The sequence below is a fragment of the Drosophila serrata genome, unplaced genomic scaffold (assembly GCF_035046125.1).
Source record: "Drosophila serrata isolate PLE 108 unplaced genomic scaffold, ASM3504612v1 contig_112, whole genome shotgun sequence".
Taxonomy (NCBI): Eukaryota; Metazoa; Arthropoda; class Insecta; order Diptera; family Drosophilidae; genus Drosophila; species Drosophila serrata.
The window spans coordinates 508,979-531,226 of record NW_028257010.1 but is presented as its reverse complement, the minus strand read 5'-3'; the positions used below and the strand labels follow the sequence as shown (position 1 = coordinate 531,226).

Below are 22,248 nucleotides of genomic sequence, written 5' to 3'. Positions count from 1 at the left end.
GATGAATCAGAATATTTCCAATCGCTCTATAATTTGCGTCTGGTTTCAGTAAAAATTGCACAACGCTGATTTAGTTCAACTGTAGAATTACAAACAAAAGAGATCTGATTGAATTTATTATTTATTGTTATCTTGACACTGCAAAGAGGACGGTTTCAGGCAAGCATTAACCTTTTCGAAGGCCGTATATTTCAGGATGACAGAAAGTGCTGAACGAAAATTTGGTATAGCAATACCAAAGCTCCACCAAATAATCTTGAATATTGTTTACTGCGTAGGGGAGCGATCCTACGCCTAAAGATCCTTGGAGTTGAAAATAGCTTCCGCGAAGAAAATCATATAACCCGTAGATGTTAAAAAAAAGAAGTCGGGGGCATCGTAGGGCTAGCTTCAGCTTTATTTCGCTTATACATAGAACTAAAAAAACTTAAACATAAGGGCGGCGCTCCCGACCTATAAGCTATAATAAGTGATGCCGTCGTATGGGTCCCAGTATTGACGGGAGAAGTTACAACTGGAGCGGAGAACAACGAAATCCCTTGGACCGTTACGGATAATGGGCTCGAAGGTTCAGGAGAAATCTGTATACTGGAGGAAGAGTTGTAAAACAAAGGTAGGCACTAGAGCAATCCCGCTGCTGGTGGCCTCGTTCAAAAGCATTTTCAACTGGCTGTTGACGATTCTAAAAGCGGTTGATGAGGCTTCGCCAAGCTAAGACGAACCCCTCATTGGTGACTGGGGCTTTCGAAACAAGTGGCGCCACTTGTTTAGGAAAGTAGGTGGAACAATTTCTCCACCAGACGCAAGTTGTGAATATATATCGCAGTGAAAAGGCCTCTGAGCGTTGGCCACCGAAGATAGTCACCAGACAAAACTTCGGTATCCACCGGTGGCATACGACAACCCGCAGAACGGGGTGGTTGAAAATTGTCTTAAGTCTGCGTGGACTAAGGGGGGCTTTTTCTGTTGCTTTTTGAAGTTGGGCAACACATCTTGAATACACGGAGAAGCACTGTCGCGGTGGCCGTACTATCAGCGGACACGGAAAGAAGGTCGGAGCAGCTCTCGTAGCTCTTTTCCACCTTTTCCCACAAGGCTCCAATCCGATCGCAATGGAATTGCCATATGAAGCAGATGAGCTGTCCAGGTCGATCCATTTAGGGGTATAATAAGCCATTACAACAACCAAAAATCCCGTCTTAGCCCCTTATTCATATTGAAGCTTCGGATAGGTAGGTAGGTGAAATGCTGAAAGAAAGGAGGGTTAATTTAATGGAGTTTATAATTATATATATGGCTGGCAAAAATCCCCCAGCTGAACCCTCAACGTGGGGGCCGGCTGGGCAATGGGCACTGTATTACCCCGCACAATGGTAATGCATTGGCTCTGTCCGGAGTAATGCAGTGTCTAGCTAATGCTTCGATTTAATTCCTCCCGCTTAAAAGCCAGAGGAAATAAATCCCTAGCCATGGGCGGAGGTGCCTGGCGGCAGGCATAAACCAAAGTGGTACGCTTGAAATAAACAAAACCTTTTCTCAGGGATGGAGAAAGGAGAAGCAACCGGGGCTGGGATGTCAGCCCAAACGTCCGTGGAAAGCGTGACTGTTACCATCAGCGGGCACGGAGTGGAGCAATACTCTCTGCGTGTCGCCAGCGGTCACACCTCTGATTTGACGGGAGCAGGTCACGTTGCAACGCTACTGCCAGTCGAACGACGCGAAGAAGACTAAGCAGACCTGGAGAGCGTGCACCTTTCAAAAGAAGAGGAGGAAAGCCTTCTTCGCTCACCGTAACCAGGCACTAGATCCCCGCGCAGAAGCGGGCCGAAGCGTTCAAACGGGGAAAGAAGGATATGGCGTAGTATAAAGCGGGCCGTTTCGCCAAAAAGGTGGAGGAGATGCTTGCCACCAAACGGCAACGTCCCTTAAAAGACTCTCCGGCGAGTAAGCGGCAACGCGAGTCCAAGAGGGGGGCCAATGCGTGGTCCTCCTGATAAACGAGGAGGTTGAGGACATCCTGTAACCCAGATACGGGAAGACGTGGGGCATAGGTAGCGTATACCTGCGCCTCAAATAGTCAGGCGAGGTGGAGAGAGACCTAGGTCTGGAAACCATTGTCGACGTTGCCCAGAAACTGACGCTGGATGAGTCCGAAGAGTAGGAAAAAGGTGGTCTAACGTTAGTAGTCAAACCGTCGAGTGGAGTTGAGCCCAGAACACATGTCCCTAAGGGTGCTGCAGCTCAATCTCCATAAGAGCAAGGTCGCGTCGGCGGAACTCCTTATCACCACCAGCGAGTGGGGAAGCCCCGATATAAACAACAGAGGTGAGTCACTTTTAGACTTTATACTTTCAATTAATTATATATAGCAAACATGGGGAGGAACACACCTTTATAGGCCAACCTCGTCCAACGTGCTAGGTATAACATTTGTAGCGGGACAAAGCTTAATGGTATCAGATTGGAAAGTCCTTGAGAGACCATCCTTCTCAGACCATAAGCGCATACAGTTCCAATTCGAATTCGATCACTCTCCAAAACTTACAGTTTTTAGAAACCTCCGGAATACTAACTAGGGAAAGTTGAAAGAAATAATCGCTAGTGTAGTAGGCTAGCAGAGAGCCCATCTACGTTAAGCCAATGTATGTTAAGCCAATGTATGTTAAACCAATCTATGTTAAGCTTATGTTAAGAAATGTTAAGATCATGTGGAGAAGTAAGACATTCGGTTGCGTGGAGTGAAATAAAGAAGTACGAATTAAAACGCTCGGTTATACCTGCCACACTAGTAAACTCACAACTTGTCCGGGCACAGTAAAATCCGATGAAGATATAGAAAAGTCCAAGTTAAGACCCAATATCAATGCGGATAAGACGAACCTCATTCTCTTCACTAAGGGATACAAGGTACCACCATGGATCCCCCAATAATCAATACAACCTGGCTGACCCCGAAAACACAAGTCCAATACGATGGAACTGTACTGGAGAGCAAGCTGGCATGGAAACCCAATGTACTAGAGAGGGTGAAAAAGACTACCATTGCGCTATTTCCACCCAAGAAGATGCTCAGCAGCACATGGGGCCTCTCACTAGCTCTGGTGCACTGGGTCTACATATCGGTGGTGCTTCCGATACTGCTATACGGGGTCTTAGTGCGGTGGCAAGCCATGGATAAGAGGACCTACAAAAAGAGAATGGCTCAGTCGTCCGTATGTACCTGTGGATTCCGCGCTCTGGGTCTCCTCGGAATCTCCTTGGGGAGGCCTACTTTTATTCTAAGACCATTTCACTTGTTACTTTTTTCCAGGAAGCTCCTGAAAACTCACCCTCGGTGCCTTTTTACCATTTACGAAGAGTCGAAGGAGGGGATGCAACCAACCTGTCGGTCACCATGTTGCCCGACTTGGACTTTATTGACTTCCAGTTCTCTGCCAGCGCCATATTCAGGTTGTCTCTGGCACATCACTAAACTTCCGCGCCTACTTGAGCTTTCGTTGAGCTTTCCCGTTGAGCCATATTGGTTGTACTCTCGCTTACGTTGTGCGACCGATCGCATTTTTCATCTTCGGGAGCTGGAACGCCTCTGGGTGTGCCTGCTTATATTGCTCATATTCCGAGATCAGCGCAAGGAATTTAACTGTATCGGCTGCGTCTTTACTCTCCACTGCCTCATTTTTAGCTGTCTTGCTAAAAAGGAAGTTAGAGGGATTGTGGACGTTGGCACTTACATTCTGTTTTCCACCACGGTGTTGGATGTCATCCTCTTGCAGTCGTTAGTTTTCTTTCATGTTCTTGAAACTCTATGGCCGAATACTGGTGGGAGCAGTTGAAAACAGTAAATTTTGGTGCTGTGTATTCGGGACTTATAGGGACAAATATCCGCATGGAACTGTAATTAAAGATCCTTTAAATCCACGATCACCCCACAGCACAGCAGGAAGTCCATGCCTTAAACGCTAGAAGTGATACTCCATATATCTGTTGACGTGTACGTGTTAGACGTAAAATGTTAATGGGGCTGTTAAATTCCAGGAGCAAATTTCAGGAGTGCAAAAAAAACCCCAAGAAAAAAAAATAACGAAAACGAAAGCAAAATCGTGTGCACGCATCGATATCAATGATGTGAAAAGTTTTATAGAATTGGGGAAACGGCCTTAAAAAGCCCCAAATCAGAAGCCGGTCGTTTTTTCACATAGCACTCGACCAACAAGAATTCGTGTTGGAAACCATTTCAAGCAGTTTCGAGTTATGAAATGATTCGAGCGGTGGTCACGAATTGTTTTGACAAGAGGCCCTGTAGTATTACTTGGCAAGGTGAGCTTGGAAGTCGCTGTTACAGATCCCTATCGCTCAGGAGGAAGACGGCGGCACTAATGTTAAGCCTATATGATGCTTCTGTAAAAAGATCAGAAGGTGTAAATGTTGGGCGCCAACGGCACTTCACGTATCGTAACTTGGACGGGCGAGAATCACGCGATGCCCAGGATGGAAACTAAACAACCACACAATTAATATTTAGGAGTTAAAAAGTTGGCGAAATGTTGGTGAATAGTTGATGAAATGTTGATGAATTAATTATTAATTGCTGATGCATTTTTGATGAATCATCGACTAATTGTTGATGATTTGTTGACAACGACTTGTTGATGAATCATTTATTAATTAGTTTATGAATTGTTAATGAATCATCGATTAATTGCTGATGAATTGTTCATGACAGTCTAGAATATACCCATGTTAAATTTTTCAATATTTCGTATGGACATTCATCACGGATTCATCAACAACATGGACTTTTTGTTGATTTTTACACAAAATTCTAGAATAAAAAAAAGGGCTACATCTTAAATTTTATGAAAATGTGTTGAAAACTGAAAAAGTTATAATTTTTAATTGCATTAATTTTTAGATCGTTCCGAAGGCAGCTTTATGACATAGTAGCCCGATTTTCACAAAATTACACAAAATTTTAGAATAACATAAAATGGCTATATCTCAAATTTGATAAAATTCTATTGAAAACTGAAAAAGAAAAAAATTTTTTTTTTAATAATTTTCAGATTTTTCCTATGCATAGCCATATTTATGGCAGCTGTATGATATTCAGGGTGGCCAACGCAAGATTTGAGTTTTAAAATCGCTTTAAAAAAAACAACGAGTATATATATTTTTCAAATTTTGTATTTTTATTGTATAGCCTCAACATTGCAGTTTATGTATGAAACACCACTTCGTTAATATGGCTGCCTCGGCTGGCTTTACAGTAGCCCATTGCAGGGTATTATAATTTTAGTCAGAAGTTTGCAACGCAGTGAAGGTGTCACCTCCGACCATATAAAGTATATATATCTTGATCAGCATCAACAGCTGAGTCGATCTTCCGTCTGTCCGTTTCTACGCAAACTAGTCTTTCAGTTTTTAAGTTATCTGAAATAAATTTTGTAATTGGTTTTCTATATACTCGTTTACTATACGACGACTATATACTATAGGTTCCGAACGATCGGGAAATTTTTACAAAAAACATTATAACACTTTCAGTTTTTAAGAGATTTTTATTAAATATTCTATATTCTACAATTAATTAATTAATACAAATTAAAATTATTACATTTTCAGTTTTTAACAGAATTCTATCAAACTTAAGATATTGCCCTTTTTTATTATTCTGAATTTTGAGTACAAATTTAATGAAAATCGGACTACTATATCATATAGTGTTCACGTCAGAAGGCCCTTCGCGGCGGCCGCCTCTGTCCACCGAGCCTCCAAAGCTTTTGCCGCTCTTGCACTCCCGCAAGTCGGCTCTTCGCGCACTGCTCATCGGGCTAGTCTAAGCGCTTCCGCGCCCACTCTTCTATGTTCGCGAACGCCCGCTCCCGAGTTCCCGAGCTTCGCTCGCTGCTAAGCGATTTAAGGGACGGCTAGTTCGCGCTCCATCGGTCGGGAGCGCAGCCCTTATGTTTAAGCTAATAAGTCTTATGTATGCAGCGAAATAAAGCTGACTAGTTGAATTGCCCACGACGCCCCCGCCTTTACTTATCGACTTCGCTTGCGACGTGGGAATTTTCACTGGGCTGCATTTTCCAGGATCTATAGCGGCAGGATCGTCCCCCTACAAACATTGGTCCTTCGAGCCGGATACGGATATCCTTCCGTCTTTTCACCAGCAGTTCCCGGTGATTTGTCCGCTAGAGATAAGTATATGCTTCCATCTTGTGCTCTCTGCCGGTCTTCAACAGTGGGCCGAACATTTAATTTCGGTCGCACCGCTGCAAAATTTATTCTTTTGTTTCGTGTCAACTCCCCGTCCGAGTTTTCCTGACACCACAGCAGTGAGAAATTCCACATTCTATTCGCCTCCGAACTTCGAAATTTTCCATCCGTGTCCGTTTTGTGTGCGCCGCCATCCTCCTCGCCGTCTCTTCGATTCTCCGTTGTTCACCCACTTGCCAACGGTCGAGGCCTATGTGCAGCCACATACACACACACGCATTCTCAGCTTGTGCTAACATTTCCGTACAAAAAAGTTCTCCGTAAACATTGAAATTGTGTTACAAAAAGAAAGGCATAATTAATATCGGCCAGCCAGTGTGCGCTTGTTGCGGGAATTCACCCTGATCGCCGAACAGTCCCCCGCTGTCCCGATATTTTTTTCGTTAATTTTTGTGCTGTATCCATACACATTTATTCTGTTCTTCACAATTTAATATAGTCCACTTCTCGACGCTCCACTGTGCCAATACAAACCCTACCATACCAACATATATTGAGCGAACATACATATATATATTAGGCAAGCTTTACGCTATTCTGCGCTGAGCATCGATCTCCACAAATTTCTACATACATACATATATATTGGGCAAGCTTCGCGCTATTCTGCGCTAAGCATCGATCTCCAAGCTATTACATACATATATACACACGCCCGCATAAGGGCATATCAAGTAATTATTTGTAAATTTTTTTTCGTCTCCTCTTTGGGCCTAGAGCGTGTACATGCACCTGCACTTATACATTCCACAGCCGAACAGTGCCGACAAGACAAAATCCACCACCTAAAATTTTCAGGAAATTTCGTGAACCATGACTTTAAAATTATCCGAATTTAATTTATCCTATTTTCATTTAGATCAAAGAAATACCAAGTTACACACATACATCCATACATTGGGCAAGCTTCGCGCTATTCTGCGCTGGGCATCGATTTCCACAATCTACATACATATATATATTGGGCAAGTTTCGCATCATTCTGAGCTGAGCAGCAAAACCCAAACATAACTGAGTGTTTTTAATTGTCTTTCATTGTAACCGCCGCAACGGCTGTGTTGCTGTTGCCCTTTACTTCTTTGGGTCCCTCACTTATCACTGCTTTGCCGACGGCTTATCCCAGTGAGCTCTTCTCCGCGACCAAAAACGGATGTTTGTTTTTTAATTCTACCTTCCCGGCGCTTAAATAATTAAACATCTGCGGCTTATAGTTCAACATCCACCAATAGATCCAGAATTTGAATTTGATTAATTAATTTAAGTTAATTAATTTTTAATTTAATCTTTTCCACTGCGCCGTCGCAAGGGCCGTGTTGTTCTTGCCGCTTGATTGTTTTTTGAGTCCCGCACATGCACTGCTTGCCGGCGGCTTGACCCACTAAGGTTTTTCTCTTGAACAAAGCCAAGGGTTCATGTCGATCATTTCGGATCCGTGATGAATAAATTTGGCAACAATTACTTTCGGCCAATAGTTTCCTAAATCCGTAATTAATTTATTACGGGATCCATCCACAATTCGTGACCAATTTTCTGAGAAAAATATAAGCAAACCTCCACGTCCGAAATATATTATATATTAAGAGACAATACAAGGATTTTAATTCGCAAATTCACTACTAGGCCGAACTACCAACTATATACAGATAAATATATATATACATATACATTCTTAAATACACAAGGCTTTTAATTTCGAATTAAAATTATTCCCATAATTTAATTACGGCCGATTCCGTCAATCCGTTTTGGAAGATTCCAGTCCGCACCTCCGCGACCCTCTTCGCTTGAAGCAAAGTCCACTGCTGTCCGTTCAAGAGCAAACAGCTTTATCCAGCTCCATCGTCAAGGCTCACTCAATCAATCACGGACGACCACAAAATGGCTCAAACCGCCATCGACATCGCGTTGAGGAAGTTTATTGCCACGACAGACCGTGTGAGTCAATTTGAGGCAAAGATCCTAACTCTAGGCGCCCCAGAAATCACCCAGCCCTTTTCTTCCACGTGTCAAGTGCGTCGCGACCAAATCCAGGCTTTGTGGGAAATGGTGGAGAAGAATTACGAGAGCTGCTCCGAACTGCTCTCCGTGTCCGACGACGGCGCGGACACTTCAACAGTGTTAGAAGCTAAGTATAGCTACTGCTACTCCGTCTATTCCAGGTGTGTGGCCCAGCTGCAGGAGATAATAGAAAGGGGCGCGGCCCAGTCAACTCTGGCTTCCAGCAGCGTCCACACCCCCCTTCCATCGGTTGTCGTTTACCACCGGTAGACACCGAGGTGTTTGCGGGCGATTATCTTCGTTGGCCCAGGTTTAGAGACCTTTTCACGGCGGTATTTATTCACAACCCTCGTCTTACCCCGGTGGAGAGGTTGTTCCACCTACTCTCCAAAACAAACGGCGAAGCGCACGTCATTGTTTCCAAGGCCCCGCTCACCAATGAAGGTTTCGTCTCAGCTTGGCAAAGCCTAACCGACCGCTTCGAGAATCGAAGATTATTGGTTAACAGCCAGTTGAAAATCCTCTTCAACATCCAGGCTGTCCCTCAAGAATCGGGAGTCGCGCTGAAAGAGCTGCATTCAAGTTGAGGCTTGGGATTGTCTTTTGGTGTATGTGGTTTCATCAAAGCTTCCCAAAGTAACCCTTTCTCTGTGGGAACAATCTATCCACAACAAAGACAAAATTACAACTTGGAACGAGCTAGACGCGTTTCTGACCGAACGGCATCGTACGCTGGAGGCCATCGACGACGTTACGCCTACCAGCTCACGGCATTTTCCGCCAAAGTTGGCGACTCCGAGGGCCCCAGCGCCCCGGCTACATTCTTCCGACGGCAGGGTGACTCCAACACCCAGGTGTGACCAGTGTTCCAGGGAAAACCACCCCCTGCGAAGATGTCCCCGTTTCCTGAAAATGACCGTAGTCGAGCGATCAAATATCGTCCGAAGAAAGCAACTCTGCTTGAATTGTTTGGCACGAGGCCATCATCAGCGGGATTGCCCCAGTGTCCACTCCTGCCTTACATGCCGCAGACGGCATCACACCCTGCTGCATCCCAGAAACTCTTCATCCAGTGTTCAGATTGCTCCTAAACCTTCCAGCCCAGTAACCGCACCGAACCAAAGGATATCCGCGATCTCCACGCGAATCACTACTCCCAACGCCTTCAATTACTGGGTACCCTACGACATCAAGAGCAGACGTTCCCGAGGTATTTTATCCTACCCATGCCGAGTCTGCAGCGGAATCCATCCGCTTCGAAAATGCCACAAGTTCCTCAGGCTTAGTGCTGAGAAGAGGCTCAGCGCGGTGTCCACCAACCGCTACTGTTCCAACTGTTTGGCCCACGAACATTCCCAAGGCAAGTGCCGCAGTGGTGACCGATGCAACCGATCGCAGTATCGGATGACTCCGTGCTTATTTACTGTCCGCTCTTCTAAATGATACATTTTTTTCCAGTCCGCTTCGAAAAGATGCCACCGCTTCGCACCACGCGAACTCTCTGATCAGAGGTCCAATCCAACCAATTCCGAGGTTGCCACCGAACTTCATCCGCTACCGACGTCTACGATCCTGGGCCTCTCCCCCGCACTCCTCAGCCACTCCACGGCCTTCGTCCACCGCTCCTCAGCTGCACTTCGGTGCGCATAGGCAATTTCCGCCGCTATCCAGGACACCCTGTAGAGCGCGGCAGCGCTTATACAGGACGAATATGTTGCAACCCGAGTGATTGCAAGGGGGGGGAGAATGTTCACGTCAGAAGGCCCTTCGCGGCGGCCGCGGCGCGGCCTCTGTCCACCGAGCCTCCAAAGCTTTTGCCGCTCTTGCACTCCCGCAAGTCGGCTCTTCACGCACTGCTCATCGGGCTAGTCTAAGCGCTTCCGCGCCCACTCTTCTATGTTCGCGAACGCCCGCTCCCGAGTTCCCGAGCTTCGCTCGCTGCTAAGCGAGCTGAGGGACGGCTAGTTCGCGCTCCACTTCTCGGGCCCGCTCTCGCACTGTTAAGCTTAGCTTATCGGTCGGGAGCGCAGCACTTATGTTTAAGCTAATTATTCTTTTGTATGCAGCGAAATAAAGCTGAATAGTTGAATTGCCCACGACGCCCCCGCCTTTACTTATCGACTTCGCTTGCGACGTGGGAATTTTCACTGGGCTGCATTTTCCAGGATCTTTAGCGGCAGGATGGGGGCGTACAAGCATATAGTTACCATAGACATTAAAACAATTAAAAATTTTAACCTTTCAGTTTTCAATAGATTTTTATCAAATTTGAAATATAACTCTATTTTATTATTCTAGAATTTTTTTCTAGAACTTAATTTTATGAAAATCGGACAACTATATCGTACAGCTGCCGTACAAACGATCTTTAGATAACGTAAAGTTCTAAATATAATATATGTATATATATATATATAGGTGAATGAAATGAAATGGCTGAAAAAATTCTCCAGCTGAACCCTCCACGAGGGCGCCGGCTGGGCAATGGGCACTGTGTTCGATTCAATTCCGCCCGCCCAAACGCCGGAGGAAATGTATTACTAGCCATGGTTGGAGGTAGCAGACATAAAACGCAAGTGGGTGGTTCACCTGAAATAAACCAAACTTCTCACAGGAATGGATATAGAAAAAGTAACCGGGGCTGGGATGTCAGCCCAAACGTCGGTGGAAGGCGTGACTGCTACCACCGGCGGGCACGAATGGGAGCACTCCCCTCTGCGTGTCGCCAGCGGTCATATCACCGACAGGAGCAGGTCAAGTCAGTTGCCACAAGAACGACAAAAATGACACAATGGAGGCTAAGCCGCACGGTGCCGTGGCCTATATAGACTCTGACCTGGAAACCGTGCAGCTTTCAAAAGAAGAGGAGGAAAGCCTTCTTTGCTCGTTGGAACTAGGCACCAGCTCCCCGCGTAGGGGACAACATCAACGAGGAGATGGAGGAGATGCTTGTCACCAAACGGCAACGCTCCGCCGAGAGTACCATATAATAAACTCCGGCGAGCAAGCGACAACGCGTGCCCAAGGAAGCTGGCCCTCCCTTGAAGGCGAAACGCAATAAAAAGAAAATCGCGAAGGCCAGTTAGGTGAAAACGACACTTATTGACAGGAGGGATGAGAGTGGGAAGATGACCGAGGCGCGGTGGAAGACGGTGCAGCCGCGGCTCGATAAGTCATTGATTACACGAATGGAAGAAGACCCTATAGCGCTCATTCCCACTTTTGATGGTGCCGGGTGGCCGAATGGGGTCAAAATCCTAAATTCTATAGATGACCCGACGAGAAAACTGGAGGTGGTGGACAGGGAACTAATCCTATCCATCCCAAAAGCGAAGGTACTCGTCCCCATTGCTATCCAAGGGAAACGAGCGCTGAAGCTGCGGCAGCCTCAGAATCCGGACATCCCAACCGCAGACTGGAAGGTACTGCACACTATGAGCCTGTTACCCAAAGAGGGGGGCCAATGCGTGGTCCTCCAGATTAACAAGGAGGCAGAGGACATCCTGTATTCCAGATACGGGAAGATGGCGTGGGGCATGAGTAGGCTATACCTACGCCTCAAAAAGCGCCACCCAGGGGAATGCTCACACCCTGAAGGCAGGCGAGGTGGAGAAAGACCTAGGTCAGGAAACCATTGTCGACGCCGTTCAGGAACTGACGTTGTATGAGTCCGAAGAGGAGGAAGACGGTGACCTGACGTTAGTAGTCAACCCGTCGAGTGGAGTTGAGCCAAGTATCCATGTCCCTAACGGTGCTGCAGCTTAATCTCCATAAAATCAAGGTCTCTTCGATGGAACTTCTCATTGCCATGGAGCAAGGGTCCGCCGAAGTAGCTCTAGTCCAAGAGCCATGGATTGCCTCTGGCAATGCGGTTGCCGGACTAAAGTCCTTAAATTATAACGCTTTTTACCCACCATCGGTAAGCAGGAACAGAACCGCTGTACCGATACGGAAGGGTCTCCAAGCTAACCTTATGTCTCATTACAGCTTGAACAACCTGACTGCGGTGTTGCTAGAACGCAAGAAGAAGCGCCTACTGGTAGCTTTCTGCTACATGGCACACAATAGGCCAGCTAAACCGGAAGAACTCGGGAGCCTGGTAGAACCCAGCCCAAAGGATCGTGGGTGCAGACGCCAACGCGCAGAGGTGAGTCACTTCAACGGCAGAGGTGAGTCACTTTTAGACTTTATACCTTAAACTTATTTATATAAAGCAAAGAAGCTCTTGGATAAACTTCAGCTCCAACATAGAGACGGCCCCAGAACCGGCTAGACTACGGCAGTTGCTTTCACAGCAACCCACCATACAGAGTCAGCTCAAACGCGACGACGGACAGTGGACAAAGGGCATCGAAGAGGCCCTAACAGCACTTCTACACGCGCACTTCCCAGGTTGCACAGAGATCACCGATGCCAACGTGCACCATTTACTATAAACTAGGAAAGAGCATCTCCCAAATGATCTCATATCCTAGACTAGACGGAATATTTCCAGTCATGCTGGAGGCGACTACATATCGGTAGTGTGTCCGACACTGCTAAACGGACTCTTAGTGAGGTGGCAAGCCATGGAAAAGAGGACTTACAAAAGCTTATGGAGAGAACCCAGCGGCAGGCTCTGCTCTGCATACCTGGGGCCCTGAGGTCAACCCCCCAAAAAAAACCAGAGACCGTAATTGAAATTCATCCCCTGGATATCTACGCGCAACTGACTGCGGGAAAGGCTGCACAACGCCTAGTAGCGCTAGGAAATATGTCGCTACAGGGATACGGGCACAGCCCAATTGGTCGAACCATAAGCAGTATATCTGACTACATGACGCCTAGAACTTGCCCTGATGTGAAAACATCAACATTCATGGAACCTGAAGACTGGAAAACGGTTCAGGACCATGCTCGATACCTGAACATATACATTGACGGCTCCAAGATGGAAGGAGAAGTTGGAACGGGCATATACTGTGCAGACCCCGAGATGAGGCTGTCGTATAAGCTACCAAGCCAATGCAGCATATTCCAGGCGGAAGTCTTCACCATCAATAAGGCGGCAGAGCTTGCGCAGACAATAGATCGCCCATGTCGACAGGAAAACTGTTTGTAGACAGTCAATCGGCGATTAGATCCATGCAGTCGTCAGCGTGCAGTTCCCAAAAATGTACTGGCAAGCAGGGACGGACTAGATATCCTAAGCACGACAACGTCAGAGCGGATCTTTTATATTCCCAGCCACCAGGGCATATATGGAAACGAAATCGCAGCGAACTTGCAAATGAAGGAATCGGACTGGCTAACGATAGAACAGAAAACATCCCAGTCTCTCTAAGATCGAGTTGGAGAGGCGGGTGGACGCACAAGCAAAAAGCATATGGAAAAGAAACTCCGCAACGTGCAAAACATCAAAAATCATGTGCAATGAGCGCAAAGACAAACTCAGCCACTACGCACTGCACCTATCCCGAAAAGATTGCAGATCGCTGGTGGGAATTCTTACAGGTCACTGCCTGGCTTCCGCGCATGTAATCAAGCTGGGCATCACTAATAACGGCAACTGCAGGAAATGCGAAGAATCTAAGGTAACCGAAACCTTGGAGCATCTCATCTGAAAGTGCCCAGCCCTAATGCAGGCGCCCCAGTACTGTCATCACTAGCAGATGTCTCCAAGAGGAAGCCAGGTGAACTACTTGCCTTTGCAAAAACTACCGCGATCCTAAAGGATGTATCTACTCTTCTAAACTTCTGAGTTCGACTTTTCCACATTATTGTTCAAGGCGGGATCAATTATTTGAAATATGTGAACCAGCTGCAAATGAAAGGCAACAACCGAGATCAGCCAATTCTATTAAATTAGTTTATTTCACGTCTCCGCACAGGCCATTAAAGCGGCGCTTGCCTCTACTTCACTCCTACTGCTTAGAAAATTTTGTTTTACTCTCACCGTAGCGTTCTTAACTAAAATCGCTTACAATGGCTGTGTTCAGCTAAACACCGATCAGTGTTACATCACTAATCAGTGATCAATTGTGTTTCGCCGAACACTCATGTTACTTGACGTCCTCATAGAAATAATCCACTAGAACACAATGTTCTCGTCAGGCTTCCCGTGGTTAAAAAAAAAACTAAATAATAAATAAGGAAATATTTATTCAAGAATGACTAAGGACTAAACCACTGAATTGTTTTTTATTATTCTTATCGATATAATTCATCAGTCTCGAGCACGATACAGTTATAATTGAATCATGGTCTCAAGAAAAGTTATCATTCAGAGCTCGCAAATAACTGTCGACCGTTTCTTCTTGTCTATAAATAAGTGTCTCTGTCCTGACTCTGTTTTGTTCTGGTTGTCCAAGACCGTTTTGTCGTGTTCAGTGAAGCAAAGGTTTTCTCCGTTAAGCGTCTGTCTTGCAGACAAAATATACATATATGTGAATACCGTCTGACTCTCATGTGCGAGCGATCTTGTTCCACTCTTTACGCACTGCTCATGAAAAAAAAGACATACAAAGAGCTCAACGAAAAGCGCTCAACAGGAAATATAAATATAGACAGCAGGAGTCTCTTGCTCAGAGCCAGAGCGAAAGATTATGAACTTTTCCGGTTGTGCTCGCAACGAGAGCGCAAGAAGAAAAACGGTCAACAGTCATATATATGCGAGCACTGGTAGCATTTTACGCTTCTTTTTTGCTCTATCGGCCGTAATCCAAAATAAATATAACGACAAAGGAAGTTAATTTCGGCGCGCCGAAGTTTGTATACCCTTGCAGATTAAATTAAATTCGATAATTAAAAATTAATACAATATATATAATATATATATATTTTATAGATGTTGCCAACTAGAAAAGCGGTTCCTGCTAGAAATGTTTATTTTATTGAATTTCCTATCGTTAGTTATTTAAACCGACAATACCACTCATTTTTCGCGAACAAAAATCCGAACGTTTGGGCAAAACCGAACGAATTAAATTTTTTGATAATTTTATATATGTATCAACAACGATAATATAAAAGTTGCTAAACTTTTAAGAAATTTTGTTGTGCATAGAATGTGTATAAATATAAATTAATATAATGTTGGGCGGTAATGATTCGTCGTCGACAATTTCAATTCCGCCGCGGATTGTTCCTGGAGATGTAAGGTCGGGGCGAGAGGACCTTTGATGTCTTCTAGCCGGCTGGCCGTAGAATATTTAGTTAGGATGATTATGTTGGAGGGATGACTGTCCCTCTTTATCTGCTGGCCTAGGGACTGAGTCAGATTTGTAATAATAAATGCTTTACGACGGATCGTCGGAATTACAGTAAGAGAGCGATGGCTCTTTATTTCATAAGTGTCAAAACAGAACTGAACTTAAAGCTAACATAAAAAGGGACTCATAGCGGCCACTCCAATGGGTAGTGCTTGCCGGCTATGCACGGGCTTCCGGCCAGACGCTGTGTCAGCAATTTGGCCGGAGCGAGCTTTCGGACGATCGGTCATTGCCGTCGCCCGGTTAACTTAGTTAACTACTCCCCCCTCAAGATTAAGGCCGCCCTCGGCCGACCCTATTTGGGCAATCACCTCCTTTAGTTGGGCCGTGGATCTCCTGGCCTGGGTGACTCGCCGATAAGTAAGGCCGATACAAATCAACGCGCAGCAAACTGCTCCCGCGACTAGCACTATCTGGTGCGAGCGGTAGTTGTTGACATCCTCCCCAAATCTCTTGATGTGCTCCAGGTTACGTTCACTCAAGCGGTGAAGGTATGGGAGGCTAAGTATATTGTGCTCCAGAGAAATGTTCAGGGAAGGCGAGCTGGCTACTCCTGGTGCCCTCTTCTGGGCCATATCATGATTGATATATCGGGTTTCATTAACCGTGGCACTCTCGATAAAGGGATAAGGTGTGTTCCTTGTAAGTGGACGTAAGTGCCATTGTCCACACCCACACGAGCCGGGCGATCGTTTATGATGAGGATTCCCTCGTCGACATAGGTGACGGGATGCAGATCACTATGCTGAATATCGCAGTGCGCAATGCCTCCCGCGTGGAGTTCCTGGGCGCAAGATCTTTTCAGCGCCAGTTGGCAAAATGTGGCCCCTGATGACACGGAGCAGTTTTTTACCGTGTGGATTTCTCCGTCGCAATCCGCTATGACCTTGTCCTCCAGTCTGAGCATTGTGTCGTGATGTGATACGGGAAAAATTGTAATCTTAACGCAGGCTGACTTAATTTTAGGAAACTTGATAATGAAATGAATAATGTTAGTGGATTGTAAAACTTTAACGGACGAAACGGACAATATATCTTTGATGGGGGTATCTGTGGGCTCCTCTATCCACATACTTTCCAGGTCTGCATGATCTAATATGCTAGGGCTAACTACATTGACTTTGGCGAGCGCTATTGCAAGCAATAAATTTTGCAGCTCCATTGTAATCGTCCTATTCCGAGACAATAACATCTCGTATAGGTGTCCCGAATCAATTTGGGATTCTTTAGCCGACCTCAGAATTTGATTGACAGTGATGGTAATGTTATTTATTTGTTCCTGTACTCTACTGTTAATATTGACCTGTCTATTGTTTGCATTAATGAGTTGGAATTCTGTTAGTCTGATTTTTTCAAAATCCTCTGCGTCTGGCGTTCCCGCCACTACCTTTAACGCCGCTCCCAAGAAGTCTAAACTCCTGGCTACTCTGTGGTGGATGCTCAGTGAGTCGAGCAGGTCACGCAGGTGAGCGACATCTACGCTCAAAAGTTTCTGCATGTGCGACTGGGGAAACATGTGAATCATGTCATTAGTCTCTTCCACCACGCGCCTGTATTCTGAGAGATTTGCCGTGTGTCTCACAAATGCAAATTCTTCCCATATTAATATTCGACCATCAATGATGGGAATGTACTTGGCTTGCGAGTAGTCCGTGACGTGTGCCGATGTTAGGGTCAAAAGGAATAACAGAGGTATAGGAGTGAACCTGTAATTTTCGGATTTATTGTAGTGTTTTGCAAAATTCAAGAAGCCCACCACCAAACATATAAAAATAAAGCACAGAAAAGCTTAAGCAAAAATAATGATAATGACAAATAAAAAATAAAAATAAAAAACCTTATGCCAAGTGGCTAGGAATAAAAATATGAAAAAAGGTGGTAAAAAATTATCAGACGAATCAAGTCAACATGACCACGCTTCGTCTACCTAAGGTTGTCCTTGTGGACCACCCTCCCCTTAATGAGGACCGTGGTTCCCATGTCCGCTTCCACAACTTTCTCTTCACACAATGGAGAGAGTTTGTTGCCTAGTCGCCTGTTGGATTTTGCTAGGACTTTTTCGCCAACTTCGAACACCCTGTTCTGTCGGGAAGCATTTTCCCTATTCCTGAGCTTATCTTGGGCGATCCTAATCTTATCCCGAACCTCATACAGTGGTTCTTCTGACTGTGTTTGAATCACGTCAGCTGGCCTCTTGTCGATGACCGAATGGATAGATTTATTGTACCTGGCTGTGGCCAGTAAAATTAGCTCGACGGTGTCACTGATGCCTTTATCAATTTTAAGGCATCTGGCGAGCTCCACCAGAGTGCTGTGGAAGCGCTCCACTTGTCCGTTTGAGACACTGTGGAGGGGCGGTGCGTTTGAAACGCTAACGCCGAAATGGTTTTCCAGCATGGTCAAAATGGTGTGCGAGTTTAACGATGGTTCGTTGTCGCAATATATGACCTTGGCTTTAGGGAAAACATTCATCAGCAGTAGTAATGCCGGTTTTAGGTCCTCTATGGTTCTAGAGGGAATTGGTTGGACTATGGCAAATTTCGAGAATTTGTCAATGCACGTGAGGAAATATTTCTTGTCCGTGGAGAAAATGTCTATGTGTAGCATTTCTCCTACATGAGATGGGAGCGGTGTTTCGCCAAGCTCATGCTTTTTGGGGTGCCTGTCATATTTCGCCCTAGCGCATGTCCTACAATTAGCGACGATTTCGGCCGCTAGCTTTGCCATTTTTGGGAAGTAGTATTCTGAGAGTACTTGCTTCACATTTTCTTGGGCCGATCTGTGAGACCTGTTGTGCTCAACGGTGAGGACTTCTCGCCTCTCAGCGACTGCAAAAATATCCGTCACGCGGTTTTTGCAGTGCCAAAACTTGGTGGCCGGGAATTGCCGAACCAATTTGTCCTGTATCATTGCCAGCGTATGCAAGTCGCAATGAATGGCGTTTACGCCTTTAGGAACGATAATATCTGCGATATCTTCGAGCAATGACTCTTTGCAAGTAAAGTCGATGCTATGTCGTCTCTTGTTTCCAAAGAGTACGAAGCTGCGTTTCGACGGAAAGCGTGCCTCCTCCAGAGTTATCTGGTTTTGAAAGCAATTCAGGGGCTTATCCGTAATTTCGATTGTTTGGGTGAGCGACAGCTCACTGTGAATTGTGGCTGCGCTGGAAAAAGCTTCTTCCTCTCCCAGAACGTTAAGTTGCTGTCTTGAGAGGGCATCCGCAACGAGGTTTTCTTTGCCGGGCTTGTAAAACATTTTGGCGCCGGACTCGTCGATGCGGGCTTTCCATCGTTTGATTTTCGCATTCGGATTGGATTCCGATACTGCGAATGTCAACGGTTGGTGATCAGTATAGATATTTATATCTCTTACTGCATATAAATAATGGCGTAATTTGGCCAGTGCCCAAACTATGGCTAACAGTTCACGCTCGTTAGTAGCGTAGTTAACCTCTCGGTCCTTTAGGGTCCTAGATATCATAGTAATGCGTCTTCCCTCTTGGGATAGTACCGCGCCAATGCCAAATGCCGAGGCATCCGTCGTTAGATCGAACGCCTTCTTGTAGTCGGGATAGCTGAGGATGACATCCTCTGAAGCCAGAATGTTACGCAACTTATGGAAAGCAAGCCGTTGCTGTTCGCTAAATTGCACCTGGATATTTTTGGATCTGTGCCTACTGACACTTCCATGCTCCCCTTTAAGAATTTCCGATATAGGCCTAGCTATTGATGCACAATCTTTGATGAAGCATCGGTAATAACTGGCCAGGCCAAGGAACGATCTCACCTCGAAAACATTTTTGGGTTCGGGGAATTCCTGTATGGCCTTGGTTTTTTCTGGGTCAGTTGTGGCACCTTTGTTAGTGACAATAAATCCCAAAAAACTAACGCTCTTTTTAAAGAAACGCGATTTTTGTGCTGACACCCTCATGTTGGCGTCGTGCAGGCTCTTAAGAACCCAATCCACATGCCGTATGTGGGCGTTTTCGTCTTCTGAGAAAACGATGACATCATCGACATAGACATAGCAAAATTTGCCAATCTGCTCTCGCAGTATGTCGTCGATGGTTCTTTGGAAGATGCTGGCAGCATTCTTCAAACCAAATGGAAGCCGACGAAATTCGTATTTTCCTCCGTTAACGGAAAAGGAAGTTTTTTCGCGGTCGCGCTCTGCCAGAGTGATCTGGTGGTAGCCTGACTTCAGATCAAGTGTCGTGAAGTATTTGGCTTTGCCTAAATTCCCTAGTATCATAGAGATATTTGGCATGGGGTAGCGATCGGGTATCGTCCTCTCGTTCAATTTGCGAAAGTCTAACACGAGTCGCATTTTGCGGTTGCCCGCTTCGTCAGTGCCCTTTTTGTCTACTACCCATATTGGGTTATTGTAGGGGGACTTTGACTTTTGTATTATGCCATTTTTTAACAGCTCTTGGATTTCGCTGTTGACAAAATCTGCAGCCCCCATTGGGTATGGGTAAAGCTTGGCATAAATGGGCTCCTCGCTTACCGTCCTGATGGTAGCTACCACCGACGTGTTGTAAGGCAGGGCCTCGTTGGGGTTTGCAAAGGCTTTCTTTCGTTCGCCAAGCATTTTGGTAAAGGCCTCTCTAACTAGAGGCGGCGCGTCCGAGCAATCAATGTTAGTAAAATTGACGTCGGGACACGATTGGAATTCTAACTTCTCTACTTCAGAGCCCCATTTGAGGTGGCCGGAAGCTAGACAAAGCGATGCCCCTGCCTGTTTTAACAGGTCAAGACCAATTATGGCATCAAAGGAGGACAAATCTGGTAAAATGAAGTACGTGGCCTTCAAGTTAAATAGGGAAACGTAGCACTTTTTGGTGATATTGGTGACGCCATGGATCGAATGTATCGTGAATGGCGATTCTACCGGGCGGACGCCTTTCAACCCCTCGTATGGACGGATGAAATTTTTTGCCGCGCCCGTATCTATTAAAAGTCTCATCTCCACCCCCGCTACTCTTCGTCTGATGACGGGTAGCAGGGATTTTCCCCTAAAAAATTAATTGCGTCCGAATCGTATTCATGGACAGCATCGTCACTTATTTCTTGTGCCGCGCTTGAAGCTGCGGCGGTGTAACCTTCGGGTTCATTTGGGCCCTGAGCAATGTGGTTTACCCTTTGCCTTTTGTGCGGGCCGGATCGGTCGGATCCGGCCGGCTTCCTATTCTGGTAGGCCGGTGCTTGAGATGGTTTGAGCATCCTAGACACTGAAGGGTCAACATCCATGGGCTCTGGCGTGTTTTCACGACGCCTGTCGCTGCTCGGAGCAGAGTGCACCTGAGCCTTGTGTTGTTTAGTGAAGTGCGGGTTTTTGCCCGCACTCACTTGGGAGTGCCCTTGATAGGACGTTTGCTGGCGATCTTGCGCCTTTGGAACTTGCTTCTTGTCCCTATCCTCCAGGCTCTTTGCGAACGATGCCGCGAAGGTGTACCTCTCGTGGTTTGATTCCACTTCTTGAGCCAACGCCAAGGCAGTTGGCATGTCCTTCGGCTTTGCCGAGAAGAGGACATCGGAGAGGCTGCGCTTGAGGCCCGAAATAAAAACGCGGAGCGCATCGTCCCGGAATTTTTCGCATAAAACTCTTGCCGCCGATGCTTCGTATGACATAGTTGCCTTATTAGTGAGCAAGGTGAGTTTTTTCTCGACCTCGTCATAGTACTGCAGGAGCGTGAGGCTTCCCTGTCTGAGGGTACCCATCTCCTGCTCGATGACGTGAATCTGTCGTTTGTCACTATATGTGAAATCGAGGCGGTCAATAATCGCATCAAAATTCAATATAGTGCCGAACGAGGATAGCACTGCATCGGCAGGGCCCCTAATTTTACTCCTAATTATAACTACCGCCTGATAATGGCGTGAGCTATTAACATAATTTCTAAAAATATAATATGCGGCTACTGCCGCTTGCCGCCAAGAGACGTATGTCTCCTGTGCCCCCGTAAATTCAGGCAGGCATTTAACGGCGTCTAAAGGCTCGTTGCATTGAACATTGCCTTTGATATCAATGGGCTCATAAACCTTGATTTTTGGAGCCTCTGTTTGTGCGGGTGCGACTTGCACCGCTGCCACTTGGGCGGCCAACTGCTCTATGGCTTGGCGTAATTCCTGTTCTTTGTTGACCCTTTCCGCCAAGGCATGGTTAACCGCGGCCTGAATTATAGCTTTAAGCTGATCTGGGTCCATAGTTCCTACTGTGGGATTAGTACGCGGGAGCCCTTCACTATCAGACTCTGAGTCACTAGCGTATGGTTTATTCTCCCTGTACTGCTGGAATGGGGAGCTCATATGTGGCCAAGCTAAATCGCACTGGTAGGGGAATGCTTGCTCAAGCTATTCTGCCCATGAAGGCAATTGTCATGGCCAAGGGTGTGCGGGGACGGAGCCGCCGCTTTGGCAACAAAGTTTCTGAGCTCGTCGAATCGAGCCGGTGCCCTGTCAAGCAGCGATAGGGTCAGGGGTATGCGGGGACTGAGCCTCCGCTATGAGAAACAAAGAAACAAAAACCAACAATTTGCCACACAAATGCATATGCAGCAGTATCGGGTTCCCAGCAGTGGAGTGGGGGCAATAAAAAAAATGTATTGCGAGGCAAATACTAAGAATTTAGGGTCTAAGCAAAAAGACACAATGAATAAAATAAATAAATTCACAATTTATGAATATCCAAACGGCAGAATTAACCGCCGATATATAGTGAA

At 46.0% G+C, this 22,248-nt stretch overlaps 1 long non-coding RNA gene and 1 pseudogene across 1 annotated transcript in view; one reads left to right on the top strand and one right to left on the bottom strand.

The window, feature by feature from the left end:
* LOC110182825 (uncharacterized) overlaps positions 1–22,248 on the bottom strand; it is a 51,915-nt gene that overhangs the window by 24,763 nt on the left and 4,904 nt on the right. The gene's annotated exons all lie outside the window — the stretch shown is intronic.
* Positions 11,069–12,051, top strand: LOC147644726 (uncharacterized; annotated as a pseudogene).